This window comes from Oncorhynchus kisutch, linkage group LG22 (genome assembly GCF_002021735.2).
Source record: "Oncorhynchus kisutch isolate 150728-3 linkage group LG22, Okis_V2, whole genome shotgun sequence".
NCBI classification, from domain to species: domain Eukaryota; kingdom Metazoa; phylum Chordata; class Actinopteri; order Salmoniformes; family Salmonidae; genus Oncorhynchus; species Oncorhynchus kisutch.
This window is the reverse complement of record NC_034195.2, coordinates 9,296,721-9,314,394: the sequence shown is the minus strand read 5'-3', so window position 1 is coordinate 9,314,394 and position 17,674 is coordinate 9,296,721.

The following is a 17,674-nucleotide window of genomic DNA, read 5'->3' as shown; positions in this document are numbered from 1 at the left end:
GTGTTCAATGGTGCTCATTTATATTTTCCATAAAATATTTTATGTTAAATGTCTCGTCCCAATTTGTTCATTTGCTAACCTTGTTTCATTTATATATTTTATCTTATAATAGATTTGTTTACAAACAATTTACTAATAAATAGCAGTCTTTTTGCATGGCCAAATTTTGCATGGTCATCAAAACTTTAATGATTATTTTGGAGTCATGCATGGCCACGCAGTCGTGGGTGAACAGGGAGTTCAGGACGTGACTAAGCATGCATGCCTTGGGCCCTCGTGTTGAGGGATAGCGTGGCGCATGTATTGTTGCCTACCCTCACCACCTACCCAGCACCACCCACCCAGCAGGATGTCCTGGATACAGTTGCAGAGGTTGGTGTTCAGTCACAGGGACCTGAGCTTAGTGATGAGTTTGGAGGGCACTATGGCGTTGAATGCTGAGCAGTAGTCAATGAACAGTGTTCTCAAATAGGTGTCTTGTCCAGCTGGGAGAGGGCAGTGTGGAGTGCAATAGAGATTGCGTCATCTGTGGATCTATTGGAGCGGTATGTGAATTGGATTGGATTCAGGTCAAGACCAGCCTTTCAAAGCATTTCATGGCTACAGATGTGAGTGCTACGGGGGCGATAGTCATTTAGACAGGTTACCTTGGCGTTCTTAGGCACAGGGACTCTAGTGGTCTGCTTGACACATGTAGGTATTGCAGATATTAGAGACTATCAGGAAGAGGTTGAAAATGTAATTCAAGACACTAGCCAGCTGGTCCATGCATGCTTTTATTAGACGTCCTGGTAATATTTCTGGCCCTCGGCCTTGTGAACATGAACCTGTTTAAAGGTGTTAATTACATGGCTACGGAGAACAAAATCACAGTCATCTGGAACAGCTGGTGCTCTCATATGCATGATTCAGTGTTGCTTGCCTGTAATCCATGGCTTCTGGTTGGGATATTTGCATCGATGCACTTAATGACTGATGTGGTAAGCTTCTCAATTTTATCGGATGAATCCCGGAACATATTCCAGTCTGTGCTAGCATACCGTCCTGTAGCTCAACACTATACATGTCAGCTACTACAGCAACTGTAATGACTACAACACTTAAAGAGCTGCAGTTAGTTTCAGAATGGGTGGCAAGGAATAGGTTAGTCCTGAATATAAAAAAAAAACTAAAAGCATTGTATTTGGGACAAATCATTCACAGAACATCAACTGAATTTTGTAAGGAATAGTTTGGAAATTGTGCAAGTGGAGGTGACTAAACCTGCTTGTTGTAACCTTGGATTGTAAAACTGTCATGGTCAAAACCTTTTAATACAAAAGTAGCTAAGCTGGGGAGAAGTCTGTCCATATTGAAGCGCTGCTCTGCCTTAAAGAAAAACGAACAGGTCTGTGAGAGCCGGAATTCTTACTGGTTGGTAGGTGGTCAAATACTTATGTCATGCAATAAAATGCTAATTATTAAAATGTAATTTTAATGGATTAATGGATTTTTGTTTTAGATTCCATCTCTCACAGTTGGGTAGCCTAGTGGCAGGGTAGCCTTGTGGTTAGAGCGTTGGTATAGTAACTGGAAGGTTGTGAGTTCAAACCCCTGAGCTGACAAGGTACAAATCTGTTGTTCTGCCCCTGAACAGGCAGTTAACCCACTGTTCCTAGGCTGTCATTGAAAATAAGAATTTGTTCTTAACTGACTTGCCTAGCTAAATAAAGGTAAAATAAAAAGTGTACCTATGATAAAAATGGCAAAGTAGGAAAACTGGCAAAATCGGCAGTGTATCTAATACTTGTTCTCCCCACTGAATGTGTGTGCTAGCATTTGTGTGCATATGTGTGTGTCTGTACCTATGCCTCTTCACAGTTCACTGTTCCATAAGGTTTATTTTTATCCTTTTTAACTGTTTCTACTGCTTGCATCAGTTGCCTGATGTGGAATAGAGTTCCATGTAGTCATGTGCACCTCACATAGTCTGTTCTAGATTTGGGGATTGTGAAGAGACGTCTGGTGGGGTATGCATGCGTGTCCGAGCTGTGTGCTAGTATTTTGAACAGACAGCTCAGTGCATTCAGCTTGTCAACACGTCTTACAAAAACCAGTAGTGAGGAAGTCAATCTCTCCTCCACTTTGAGCCATTAGAGATTGACATGCATATCATTAACGTCAGCTCTCCGTGTACATTTAAGGGCCAGACGTGCTGCCCTGTACAGAGCCAAGTGTAATTATCCTAAGTCCCTCACTGTAGCACCTGACCACACAACTGAACGGTATTCCAGTAATGACAACTAGGGCCTGTAGGACCTAACTTGTTCTGTGTTAAGAAGCCCTCATGTTCTCCACTCATTACCTGTATTAACTGCACCTGTTTAACTTCTTGGATATAGGGGGCGCTCTTTTAATTTATGGATAAAAAAACGTGCCCGTTTTAAGCGCAATATTGTGTCACGAAAAGATGCTCGACTATGCATATAATTGGCAGCTTTGGAAGGAAAACACTCTAAGGTTTCCAAAACTGCAAAGATATTATCTGTGAGTGCCACAGAACTCATGCTACAGGCGAAACCAAGATGATACTTCAACCAGGAAATGGGCAGAATTTTCGAAGCTCTGTTTTCTATTGTCTCCTTATATGGCTGTGAATGCGCCGGGAATGAGCCTGCCCTTCCTATCGTTTCTCCAAGGTGTCTGCAGCATTGTGACGTATTTGTAGGCATATCATTGGAAGATTGGCCATAAGAGACTACATTTTCCAGGGGTCCGCCCGGTGTCCTTTGTCTAAATTGGTGCGTAATCTACAAGCTGCACGCAGTCATCCAGTGATTGAGAGGAGAGAGAAGGCTTTCAACAAACGATATATCATGAAGAGATATGTGAAAAACACCTTGAGGATTGATTCTGAACAACGTTTACCATGTTTCAGTCGATATTATGGAGTTAATTTGGAAAAAAGTTTTGAAGACTGAATTTCCGTTTTTTTTTTGGTAGCCAAACGTGACGCACCAAACGGAGCAATTTCTCCTAAACAAATCATCTTTCAGGAAAAACGGAGCATTTGCTATCTAACTGAGAGTCTCCTCATTGAAAACATCTGAAGTTCTTCAAAGGTAATGATTTTATTTGAATGATTTTCTGGTTTTTGTGAAAATGTTGTCTGCTGATGCTAACGCTAAATGCTACGCTAGCCGCGCTAGCTGTTACACAAATGCTTATTTTGCAATGGTTGAGAAGCATATTTTGAAAATCTGAGATGACAGTGTTGTTAACAAAAGGCTAATCTTGAGAGCTAGCATATTAATTTCATTTCATTTGCGATTTTCATGAATAGTTAACGTTGCGTTATGGTAATGAGCTTGAGGCTGTATTCACGATCCCGGATCCGGGATGGCTCGACGCAAGAAGTTAAACTCGTTACCTGAATAAAAGACATCTGTCCACACACTCAATCAAACAGACTCCAACCTCTCCACAATGACCAAGACCAGAGAGCTGTGTAAGGACATCAGGGATAAAATTGTAGACCTGCACAAGGCTGGGATGGGCTGCAGGACAATAGGCACAATTATTAGAAAATAGAAGAAGTTCAATATGACGGTCAATCACCCTCGGTCTGGGGCTCCATGCAAGATCTCACCTCGTGGGGCATCAATGATCATGAGGAAGGTGAGGGATCAGCCCAGAACTACACGGCAGGACCTGGTCAATGACCTGAAGAGAGCTGGGACCACAGTCTCAAAGAAAACTATTAGTAACACACTACGCCGTCATGGATTAAAATCCTGCAGCGCACGCAACGTCACCTTGCTCAAGCCAGCGCATGTCCAGGCCCGTCTGAAGTTTGCCAATGACCACCTGGATGATCCAGAGGACGAATGGGAGAAGGTCATCTGGTCTGATGAGACAAAAATATAGCTTTTTGGACTAAACTCCACTCGCCGTGTTTGGAGGAAGAAGAAGGATGAGTACAACCCCAAGAACACCATCCCAACCGTGAAGCATGGAGGTGGAAACATCATACTTTGGGGATGTTTTTCTGCAAAGGGGACAGGATGACTGCACCGTATTGAGGGGAGGATGGATGGGGCTATGTATTGTGAGATCTTGGCCAACTTTCCTCAGTAAGAGCATTGAAGATGGGTCGTGGCTGGGTCGTCCAGCATGACGATGACCCGAAACACACAGCCAGGGCAACTAAGGAGTGGCTCCGTAAGAAGCATCTCAAGGTCCTGGAGTGGCCCAGCCAGTCTCCAGACCTGAACCCAATAGAAAATCTTTGGAGGGAGCTGAAAGTCCGTATTGCCCAGCAACAGCCCCGAAGCCTGAAGGATCTGGAGAAGGTCTGTATGGAGGAGTGGGCCAAAACCCCTGCTGCAGTGTGTGCAAACCTGGTCAAGAACTACAGGAAACATATGATCTCTGTAATTGCAAACAAAGGTTTCTTTAACAAATATTAAGTTCTGCTTTTCTGATGAATCAAATACTTATGTCTTGCAATAAAATGCAAATTAATTACTTAAAAATCATACAATGTGATTTTCTGGATTTTTGTTTTAGATTCCGTCTCTCACAGTTGAAGTGTACCAATGATAAAAATTACAGACCTCTACATGCTTTGTAAGCATGAACACCTGCAAAGTCGGCTGTGTATCAAATACTTGTTCTCCCCACTGTACACACACTGTAATATTGTTGTATGGTGGTATTATACATTTTTTATTGTAGATATGTAGTGGTGCAATAATGTTATTTGATGTACTGTTTTATCTTTAAGGGCCTTCATGTGTTTGTACCCCAGGAAGAGTAGCTGCTGCCTTGAAAGCAGATAATGGGGACCCCTAATAAATACAAACGCTGGTAAAAATGAGTTAAAAAAGATTTCAGTTTCCTTGCATTAAAATCATCGGCCATGAGAAGCGCCACATCTGGATGTTCATTTTCTTGTTTGCTTATACAGCTCGTTAAGTGTGTTTTATGTGCCAGCACTGGTTTGTGGTGGTAAATAGACAGCAACTAAAAATATAGATGAAAACCTTCATTGGTAAATAGTATGTCCTACATTTGATCAACTTGAGACTTCCTTAACATTAGAGATCAAGCACCAGCTGTTATTAAACAAGAGACACACTACTCCCCCCTTCATCTTACCCGAGGCTTACACTCAGCTCAATGCTGGGGTCACTGTTGAGTAAGTTTGAGGGGTGAATCTAGAACATGGAGATGTGTGAAACTTACTTCTCAGCCTGAAGTGTCCACACTTGCGTCAGCGAATAGCTAGCTTTTGGCATAGAGCCAATTAGTAAGATTCAGAAGGGCGGTCACATGTGCTAGGAAGGCAGAGGTCCTGGGTTCGAGCCTCAATGTGAGCTGAATCTTGAAGAAGTGGTACTCGCTGGGCATACAGCGTCACGTCCTTTACACTTGCAACATTTGTTTCGCAACAGCTTTTGTGAATAACGTTTTCAATATATTTCCTTCAACATCCTGTGTTGTATGCTTCTTCTTTTACCATTGATATGTTCTAGGCTATTTTGATACCTCAAGGGGCATCATCTACTTCTGGAATGTCCACCAATGGCATGTCCAACTTTTTGTGAGAAATTACACTGGTCACTCAAGAGTATCTATAAAGTATACATAGCCCACACTTTAGATGAGGCCTCGCAAAAATATTTAACTAATGAGTAGCAAATGGTTTATTTATAAGGACCTATATTAAATATCTTATGAATGGAGTAATGATTAATAAATGATTAAAAAAAACAATTTACTAATCCATTATAAATGCTTCATTACTTGGAGTTATTATAAAGTGCTGCCACATTTACAAATGTCGGAGTAATGATTGATCAATTATTAATACACTTTTTACTAGTCCATTATAAATGCGATATTACAAAGTGCCGCCAATGCCATTGCTTGGAATACTTAAGAGACGTAAGGCGGCAATTTTGTTGCATACCACTCACCACTCCTCTCTTCCTTGGGCTAGGGTGACAGCCATTATGGATGGCCGAGCCAATTACTCTTGCCTCCACACTATGCAATATTTATGCAACACTTAGCCAAAAGTCAGAGGGTTAATATTTCATTTACAGATAAGACAGCCTCAATTGAGAATAGAACTTCAAGGAGAATCCTCTCAGACACCCCTTTACAGTGTGCTAGCTATATAGTGGAGGTTGTCCTAATGTCATTGAATCACTTTACCTCCTGTGCTTTTGATTATTGATGACCTGAATAATTCTACAGTATTCTACACGTTGTAGTCTGGCTTGGTGGATGGAGGGAGTCTATTGCATACCATATGTGTACTTAAAGACTCCAACCTGTGGTGTGACATCGATCAAGTGTCCCTGCATTTTGTGGCCTTAGGCGAGGAAGAAAATAATGGATTATTTGCTCAATAAACAATTTGGTGTTGGCTAGGTAGGTCACTTTCAGCAGCAATTAAAGACATGGTTGATGGGAAGATTGAGAGATGGTGATAAATAGGCAGCAGGCCGAGGAACTAATGTTACTTGACTGTACAATAAGTTATACTATTACCTGAGACAGTTGCAATGGAATAGAGTAAAGTACTACAGTAATGTAATGGTAGTGTAAATTGAGGAATTAAACTAATCAATATAGGTTGCTTTCTATAGGAAACCCCTTGGTAGTTGATATACAATAATATAAGTGCTGTTTTAAGGTAAGAAATCAGATATACGTAGCACTAACACTGCAATAATTTAGTAATAATTATGAAAGGAGTCGGTAATCTGTGTTAACTGAAAAGTATGGAAGCTCTTGAATCATTTTGCATTAATCTCCCACATCATCCACAATTAGATGATAACCCTGTCAGATTGTTCCTATTCATCAGCTCTTCTTTGATCTGAGACACAGCAGTATAGTCGCTAATGACCTGCATTTGTATAAGTCCCTATCCACCGAGTCATTGTGGAGAGCCCTCCAGAGATGTGACCCACTATCCTTTATTGCCTCCCTCTCCTTCGCTCATCTCCCAGTTACCTTGGCAGAACAACAAAGTACTGTGCAGGCTCATCCTCGGAAACTAAAACCTCTCTTCCCGTGGTGCATGGGAGAGGAGCGGAACTAAGAGCTAAAATATACAGTACTCGCCACTAATGTCTGTCGGTTGACCCTTATCCCAAATCCTTGAAGTACTGTCCATTTGCAAATACTGGCACCAGTCGCTGAAGTTGATTCTGGGCAGAGGTGTCATGCCCATAGAGAGCACAGGGGCATGTGAACCCTCAGATTTGTCCAGTAAAAACAAAAAACAAAATGTTGTTTTTTCTCTGTAATACTACTAGCAACTTCACAATTTTATGAAGTTGGATTTAGCTAGCCCTGATAGGTTACCAATCTCCCAACCTCATAACTGGCTACCAAGAAGCCATTTCAGGTTAGAGTAAATAGCTTATCTCATTATATTAGCTTGCACATTTGCTGGCAACATTGGTTGACTTTAGAAAAGCAATCAATAACTAACTGTACTGAATAAGACTCACATTCCTTTCAATATTTGACCCAGATTTTTGCCGATATATCTTTTTATTAATATTATTAACACAACAATACAATACAATATAATACCAAGACAATATGAATGGCTCAACCCCACCCGCCCCGATTCACTGGAAAATCAAAGCCCCAGCCCCAGGATCAAATGGATTTTCCAAGGGTGGGAAGGACCAAGCCCTGCCCAACACCCGGGTGGGCATGGTAGCGAGCTCACCCATAACCAATACAACCAGCACACACACCGCTCACAGCATGAAACCAAAACATAAAACATATATAGCAAAATGCAAAACATGCAATGAACACATGCCCATCCTCACCCCTGATTGGAGGACCTCAAACATTTATACTGTGCATGTTGGTATGAATGTATTCCAACCCTCGTTAATTCTAACCTTCAGACAACCACAGATCAACCCAGAAAAGCATATTTAGTTTATAAAAATAAAAAAACACCAGTCAGGAGGATGGAGGCAGCTCAAGATGTATGCTTTGATACGCAAAACAATATACATATTTTTTTACACAGAGTTAAGCAGAATGGTTAAGGCTCTAGATTACAGGGGGAAAAAAGCTGTTTCAGGTGTTAGAAAAAAATGCCAAATTCTCCAACTAAAAATGCTAAATTCTCCTAGCACACCCAGAATGCCACTGAGGTTCACTGAAGGTGAAAAAAAAGGTGCAATGTAGAACTTAAAAGAGTTAGTCGGATGGAATATGTCCTTAGTGAGACTATGATTTGTAATGGAGTGCTGCATCAGATGACCTGGCCTCCACAATCACCCGACCTCAACCAATTGAGATGGTTTAGGATGAGTTGGACCGCAAAGTGAAGGAAAATCAGGCAACAAGTGTGGGAACTCCTTCATGACTGTTGGAAAAGCATTCCTCATGAAGCTGGTTGAGAGAATGCCAAGAGTGTGCAAAGCTGTCATAAAAGCAAAGAGTGACTAGTATCGCAAATATAAAATATATTTATCATGAAACAAGGTGAGACCCAGATGCAGACACAGGAGGCAGATGGTTGAAGTCTTACCCTATTGGATTAATAAATATTGTAAGGCAAGAGAATGGTCGTGGACAGGCAAAAGGGTCTAAACCAGTTCACAGTCCAAAAGGTAACGAAGAGCAGGCAGAATCAAGGTGAGGGCAGGCAGGATGATCAGGCAGGCGGGAAAGTAGTCCAGAGTCAGGCAGGGGTCAAAACCAGGAAGACTATGCAAAAGAGAATAGCAAAAGGAGTATGGGAAAAACACGCTGGTTGACTTGACTAACATACAAACGAACTGGCATAGAGAAACTGGAGACACAGGGATAAATACACTGAGGAAAGTAAGCGACACCTGTAGGGAGTGGAGACAATAACAGGAACAGGTGAAACGGATCAGGGTGTGACAATATTTTGATTTGTTTAGCACATTTCTGGTTACTACATGATTCCATGTGTGTTATTTCATAGTTTTGATGTCTTCACTATTATTCTACAATGTAGAAAATAGTACAAATAAAGAAAAACCTTTGAATGAGTAGGTGTATCCAAATGTTTGACTGGTACTGTATGTATAACGAAATATATATGGGCGATTTGAAATGATGCAATTACATTGATGGAAGCCACAATCTATTTACAATATTAAAGCTGATCCATCCCCTAAAGAAAAACTATTCAAAAAATGAAATGGCTATTTTGGCTGTCCCATAGGAGAACCCTTTGAAAAATCCTTGTTGGTTCCAGGTAGATCCCGTTTGGTTTAAAGTATAACTGTTTTGGGTTCCATGTAGAACCCTTTCCACGGAGTATTCTACATGGAACCAAAAAGGGTTCTCCTATGGAGACAGCTGAAGAACCCTTTTGGAATCCTTTTTTCTAAGAGTGTACATTGCCTTGCCACTTCCTGGAGCTTAACCATAGTAGGCCTATATTTCGTTACTATCGGTCTCTTCCTGACATGTGCTGTTTTTGCATTAGAATGTGACAAACTCCTCCTGTCTGTTGACACTCTGAAGGCAATTGAGTTATTAAAATGTGTTAAAACTGTATATTGTCTGGATAGTCCCATATAAGTTCAATCATTCAATCATAATTGCATCACATTCTATCTGGGCCTTGATTAACTGTGATGCAACTAAGGCCTAGTGATTTTGGGGTAAAGTCAATAATACAGACATTGAACATCAGAAAAGTTCAATGGACTCTTCATGAAAGTCTGTCATATCCAAATAGGCTCTTATGTTTCGTCAATTAGTTGGAACTAGAAGTATGGGAGACTGACCTCCTTTCATCTCCCCATGCATAATTACTGTGAACTGAAAATAATTAACTTTAATTTTATGAATATGGAGATCTGAATATCATCTTCATTGAGCTATATTAAAAAAATATTGCACACAGTGCTTCAAATGTGAACAGATTGCAGTTCTATTTCTATCGCAAACGATGTACTATTATTACTATATTAGTTATTGAAAAAGATAATGTCCTAAATTGTATCTAATTTACGAGAATTAAATTATATGTGGCAGTTACCTCTGGTTGTTAATAAAGTGGATAACTCTGCTAACACATACAGTATATTAGGTTGCTAGAAAACAGATAACCATCTCCAAAGGAGTCTAGGCCCTTGTCAACTCCACCTTGAAATTCTGAAAAGATTAAATATGTGCAAGTAATATGTTAGCAACTCAACCTTCTAAGGGGTAGGAGCTTGCATCACATTATTTATCTGTGGTTCAGATAAATAATGTGTCAAAAAGGGTGTATACAAGCTTTATCTTTCTCTTCTTCTTTCTTCTCTCGTTCTGACAAACAGGAGTCACCGAGGGAGGCACGGCAGATAATTAAACCACCCAGATACAACGTCAACTCAGGATCCCTTTAGATGTCACAGATGTTACACTGTCCCACATCAAGCCCAGCTCTGCAGTGACACAGAAAAAATAATGACACCCATCACCACAAATAAGAAACTTTTCCCGAATTGCTGCTGCACTTTTATCTCCCCTACCTCAGTGCAGCATGTGCAAATTCCTAAACCCGAATTTGCATCATGGCCAATTGCCTGGAGTAGTGAACTTGACAGTTTGCTTCCCTGATAACACCTATCACAGCATCAAAACACAACATTAAACAGACACACTTAAGTACCGTGTAATATGCAGTATTACTGCTTGCCTGTTTTGTGATCTTTTTATCTCTTAAAAGGCCAGGCAGCCACTACTTCCCCTGAGGCTTCATAGGTGAAGTAAGATTATGTTTTTCCCACATACTAAAAGACACATGTAGGGTTCTAATCCTGGCTTGGTGCACTTAACGATATTGCTATGATGCAGCATATACTTGGATCAGACTTGTCTTGAACATGACAAACAACAATTATCCCCAAAACAAGTAACTTGCAGTGAAAATGGGACACCGACTCCTGTTGAAAAAGTTCCAGTTGTTTTGCTTACTTTGCTGACAGTGCAGCACTCTTCAGATTAAAATGCTGCGACCCCATATGTCACCCCGGCCAGTCGTTCAAAACAAGTCCTTTCTTTGTAAAAAATCCTAGAGCACAAAATGCTGACAAGTGAGAAGATTAAATGCCAGAGTAGATACAGTAAAAGCTTTCCCTGAGCAAAATATACAATGTATTTTATTGTAATGTATTTAATTTATTGTGTCTTGTCTCAATATGTTTTCAGCTGAATTATCTAATTTGAATTTAGTATCTAGTTCATTCAACTGTTCATTTCAACATTATTAACTCCTCCTAGAGTTTACAGACTAGACATACAGCATATTTCTGGTGTATTTTTATTCAATGTTTTTATGCTATATTAGTCTGATTATCAAGTTGTCAACCGTTCCATTCCATTCACTTAGCCAAATGAGACATAAGTATAGCTAAAATAACTAATTGTAGTTCACAGTCTTCTTGCAAACTGTGACGTGAGTAACAGGCATTATTATACATTTTTCAATGATAATGTAAAAACATAGTGCAGCGTGTGCCCCAATATGTTGTGAATTCTGAAAAATTGCATTTTACTTTATTTTGCAAGTAAACAATGTCTTATTCTTTATTATTCGCACCCACATTTAAGTAATTATTTAGAGGCCCATTTGAATAAAGAAATACATCTGTATTCAAAGTTACGGTAATGAAGAGCCATTCAGAGAAAATCTACAAATGTAATCATATATACACCATTATGAGACACAATGTCAAAAAAGAACTGCGGGTTATTAGCATCTAATAAAATACTCTTCCTGGGTCTCAGTTCGTACACACAGCATCTCTTCTAAAAACTGAAACACCACAGGGGGAAAACAAGCTGCCATGCCGCTTTTAAGCCCATTACAAAGTGAAATGCATACATTTTGATCACTGCACCTACTTAAAAAGCCTAAGTACACCAGAATAATATACAAGCTCCAAGCGCACTAATGCTGCAGTTTGTCCAATAATTCATAGGATATCAAGACACTGAGTATACAAAAGAGCAGACAAGGTAATGGAAGCTCTGTAACTGAAGGAGGGGAGGGAAGAAAGGAAACTGTCACAAATACACATATATATCTTCATCTTAAAATGTATTTTTTTTTAATATTTATTAATTTGTGTTAAATCAGGTTCATAAACTCATCCAAAAAAGAAATGTCCCTTTTTCAGGTCCCTTTCTTTCAAAGATAATTCGTAAAAATCCAAATAACTTCACAGATCTTCATTGTAACCTGGCCAACATCTGGTGAAATTGCATGACGTGAAATTCAAAAATACTCCATTCAAATATTTAACATTCATGAAAAAATATCTGTTATACATAAAAAAAAGCTTAACTTCTTATTAATCCAGACTCTGTGTCAGGTTTCAAAAAGGCTTTACGGCAAAGCAAACCATACGATTATCTGAGGAAAGTGCCCTGCCTACAAAAAAAAGCATGAAAATCATATTTCAACCAGGCAGGTGTGACACAAAAGTCAGAAATAGCGATATAGAAAATGCCTTACCTTTGATGATATTTTTCTGTTGGCACTCAAAAAGGTCCCAGTTACATCACAAATGGTCCTTTTGTTCGATAATGTCCTTCTTTATATCCATAAAAACTCAGTTTAGCTGGCGCGCTTCAGTCAATGATCCACCCAGTTTCCTTCCATCAAAATTCATAAAAAATGAATCCCAAACGTTACTAAGATTTTTTTCCAAATAAGTCAAACAACGTTTATAATCAAACCTTAGGTATCATATTATGCAAATAAACGATACAATTTAAGATGGAGAAATGTATGTTAATTAGCAGAGATAAATAAGGAAGAACGCGCTTCCTCCACGCGCTTGGAAACACTGTAGCCAAAATGGGAGCCACCTAGAAAAACTAACATTTCTGGGTCATTTTTCCAAAAAACTGCCTGAAACTCTTTCTAAAGACATGTTGACATGTAGTGGAAGCGCTAGGAACTGCAATCTGGGAGGACCTGGCCTTATTATTAAAATACTAGCCATTGAAAATAGTGGTAAACTGAAATTATTATTTGGGGGGGATGGTTTGTCCTCAAGGTTTTGCCTGCCATATCACTTCTGTTATACCCACACAAACATAATTGTAACAGTTTTAGAAACATTAGAGTGTTTTCTATCCACATCTACCAACTATATGCATATCCTCGCTTCTGGGCCTGAGTAACAGGCAGGTTACTTTGGGCACACTTTTCATCCGGATGTCAAAATACTGCCCCCTACCCCAGAGAGGTTAAACCCTGTTTCCCATGCTTGTTCAATGAACCATAAACAATCAGTTGTGTTGTGACAATGTAGGGGTGCTACACATAAGATAGCCCTATTTGGTAAAAGACCAAGAACAGCTCAAATAAGCAAAGAGAAACGACAGTCAGTCAATACGGATAAGAACAAGCTCTATGATGAAATTGAATGTCATGAGGACCGCCACAGGAAAGGAAGACACAGAGTTACCTCTGCTGCTGAAGATAAGTTGATTAGAGTTACCAGCCTCAGAAATCGGCAATTAACTGCACCTCAGAGGTAATAAGTGCCGTTTAGTAGACATACTAACAGATAGATGGTGTAGACGCTACTCTCTGTCGAGCCGTTGGTGTAGAGTTCTTCACAGTCCAAAAGGTGGACCAGTCCTTTTGACATATGCCAGAACTGCCTTATCTGAGAGTCTGACTCTGAATGAGTTGGAAGAGGAAGTCCAAATCCTTCACTGACGGTAAAAAAGTCCTGGACAGAGTGAGTCAATGATTGCTCGTCACCTGATCACCTATACACTATATTTACAGGAATAATTACATCATAATAACTTGTGTGACCATAACTTTACATGTACCGGAACTTAGAACATATTGTTCAGTACCTGTAGGCCGAAAGGAGATAAACGTCCTCTCACTGTCAACTGCATTCATTTTCAAACTTAACATGTGTAAATATTTGTAGGAACTTAACAAGATTCAACAACTGAGACATATACTGAACAAGTTCCACAGACATGTGACTAACAGAAATGGAATAATGTGTCCCTGAACAAAGGGGGGGTCAAAATCAAAGGTAAAAATCAGTATCTGGTGTGGCCACCAGCTGCATTAAGAACTGCAATGCATCTCCTCTTCATGGACAGCACCAGATTTCCCAGTTCTTGATGTGAGGTGTTACCCAACTCTTCCACCAAGGCACCTGCAAGTTCCCGGACATTTCAGGCCCTAGCCCTCACCCTCCGATCCAACATGTCCCAGACGTTCTCAATGGGATTGAGATAAGGGCTCTTCGCTGGCCATGGCAGAACACTGACATTCCTGTCTAATTACAACACACCTGTCATAATTGTTTTCTTTACTAAAGTAGGGGTTTATTATTATTAGTAGTATTGCTAAAGTTACTGCATAGGTGTAAACATAACATTTTTAGCAAGAGATGGCACGTGTGTAGCCCAAGAAAGTAGCAGAAATGTGCAGGAAGTAGTTTTGAATGCATTTTATTGAAGGGAAACAATAACAGTCTTGAACTTTTTTGCAACATAGTGGCATATTCTGATATACTGTAAAATGAGGAATTCAACTGCAAAATACTAGTCTTTTCCCATTTTTTAACTATTGCCCCAACCCACAAGGTGTATAAACAACACTAAGTAAGAATAAGATAGATACAAAACAAAAACGCGAAAAATAATAAATCAATCAACTTTAATTAGTACATGTGGGACAGTATGCAACTGTGTGTGCATGAAATGTATTTCTCACATGTGCAGATCATGGTATTTGTTTTACAGTCCTTCTTTTGGGGGCAGAATTGGCATCTCCTCCTCTTACCTGCCCCAGCTGAAGCCTCAGGTGGATCAGGACAAGATTCAGCCCCCTGAACAGCTTTCACAAGTGCCATCCTCCTGCAGCTGTAAGTTCCAATCACCTTGTCCAGGTTGTCCATGCCTCCTTTGTTGTGGTTGTAGTCCAGGATGATGGCTGGCTTCCTGTCCTCACGATCACTGATCTCAGCCATTTTGTGCAGTGTGCTCAGGAGGACCACATTCTTGTTCCTCTTTGGGAGGTAAGAAATTAGAGTGGTGGTGGGGGTGAAGGTAAACTTTGATAAGAAGGCCTCTCTCCCCCTTGTTGCGAGGAGTGCAGGGGAGAGCTTAGGCTTGTTCTTTCTAACTGTGCCAACCATGGTGATCTTCCTTTCAGGAGCTGCTGGCTGAGTTCATAAGAGGAGAAGACATTGTCACATGTGACATTGTGCCCCCTCAGTCTATCTGTCACATCAAGCACAACCCGCATCCCGTGGTTCTTCTCGGGGCCTCCACTGGTCGGCTTCCTTGTGTAGGCTTGCATCTTCCATCTTCTTGCATCTTCCAAGCTGAATTGTGCGTCACAGGCCACACATATCTTGATGCCATACTTTGCTGGCTTGCCAAGCATATAATGCTGGAAAGGACAGTGACCTTTTTGCAAAAGAGATTGCTATCAGTAATTAGAAGTAGTGTCACAGAAAACAATCAAATGAATCAATGATATTACTGCAATACATACTGAAATCAACAGTGAAAATCACTTACTTTACAGACATGAAAATAAAACTGTACATTTGAATGGAACCAGTTGCTCATCCGCTGTTACTTCAGGCCCAGGGTTGTAGACTTATGGCAAACGCTCCACCCACTTCTCCCAGACTTTTTTTTACAATGGTTCCTCCATTAAAAGTTGCAGCGTACTTCGACGCAGCTTGCATGGTGCCGCAGAATTCTGTGGCACACTATTAATGGAGGGCATTTTTGAGAAGCATTTGGTAGCCTTCAATAATGGCTACACTAGAGATTGCAGGCACGTGAGAAACCGAGGTTCAATTCTTCGACGGAGAGGCTGTCCTTGTAAAGAAGAATTTGTTCTTATGACTTGCTTTGTTAAATAAAGCTAACACAAAAAAAAATCTCTATGATTTATCAAGACCAGTCTCCATTCTCAGAGCAGCAGGAAACGGTGATAAAATAGTTGTAGGCTTTTGATTCAAATCCTATTGCTTCTAACTTCAATATGCACTTTAAAAAAGAAAACCTACAGCACTTTTAACAGCACATTACTCAACACTAGTGAGACTCATGTCGCCTACGGTAGGGCAACAGTATATCGAAAAACATGACGTGACTCTCGGCCAATAATTACATATAAAGGATTGGAGGATAGTTCTGTAATTCAGGGATATTTATTCCCATAGTAATTTGTTATGGATCCATAACTAAATAAACATCAGCATTTTGAAATAGTATTTTTATAATTATTTTATTAATAAAAGCATAAAGATGCCATTATTAGTTACATTGTTTTGGTTTGAACCTGTAGATTGGCACTAAGAACAGAACAGCGGGAACGTTTCCCTCGTCAGCTACATTATTCCTGCAGTGCTTCTTAAAGTTTTGCCAGTGTGGCGGGGTGGGGATCCACCCCCTCCGCATTCCTCTTCCTCCCTTCCCCATGGGCTAGGTCGGTCTTCTGTGCGCGGCTCTACGGCCCATCCAGTGCCCCCTGCCCTCGTGCCTTGAACCTCGCACGCTTTCAGTGGATACAGCTGGAGAAATGCAAAGCAGCCCCATTGTGCGTCACTCGGGAGCCATGACCAATATACAGTATATTGTCCTGCTAATAACAGGGTTAATAACATATCTGCAAGAATATCCAACAGGCTTTTAAATAATTCTAAATAAATAATAATAGTAATACTTGCTTTGTTTAAAAAATAACAATATTTTGGAGATTATTTTGTTTTCAAATAACTTAAAATGAACAAGAAAAAGGCCATTTTTGAACATAGGGTGAGACATTGATACTAATTTGTAAATAAAGCCAGTTTGTGAAATACAATGGCGCAATCAACAAATGCTATGATAAAACATTTATGTGACTGAAATAGAGGTGCTGGTGCCAGAGATTAAGGACAACCAAAAGGTTTCCTCAGTTGGGGCTTGACCAGTAAAAATAAAAACATAGCTTCAAAGAGAGGAACATAAGAACAATTCAAAGTGATTTAGCAATGGCAAATACACTTCAAATGAGTAGGCAACACTTATCAATAAGCCATCCATCTTCCACAGTTCTGTAGTGAATACACTAAGAGTCAGAAAGCAAGTAAGGGGAGCGAGTGTTTAATAAATAAACGGAACATAAAACATGGAACACGAATAATGCACTGACTTGGAACAGAGTCAATAACATCTGAGGAAAGAACCAAGGGGAGGGACAAATATAGGGAAGGTAATCAAGGAGGTGATGGAGTCCAGGTGAGTGTCATGAAGCGTTGGTGTGTGACAGGTGTGCATTATAATCAGTTGCCTGGGGAGGGAGTATACGTGACAGTGCCCCCTCCCTGATGCGCGGCTACAGCCGCAGGACACTGACAAAAGGGTTGATCCTGGGGATCAGGAGCAGACCGGTCATCTCTGCTGAAGCACGAGAACTTGTTGAGCTGGCTGGAGCGCTGGAGCCTGGCGACCTAGAACGCCTAAGAAGGAGCAGACGAATCAGTACCCCCTCTTGGGATGCGACTCCAACCGCAGGACGCCGACCAAAGGGACGATCCCGGGGATTAGGAGCGGACCAGTTGCCTCCGCCGAGGCACAGGAACCTGACGAGCAGCCTAAACTGAAGCGCTAGAGCCTGGTGAGC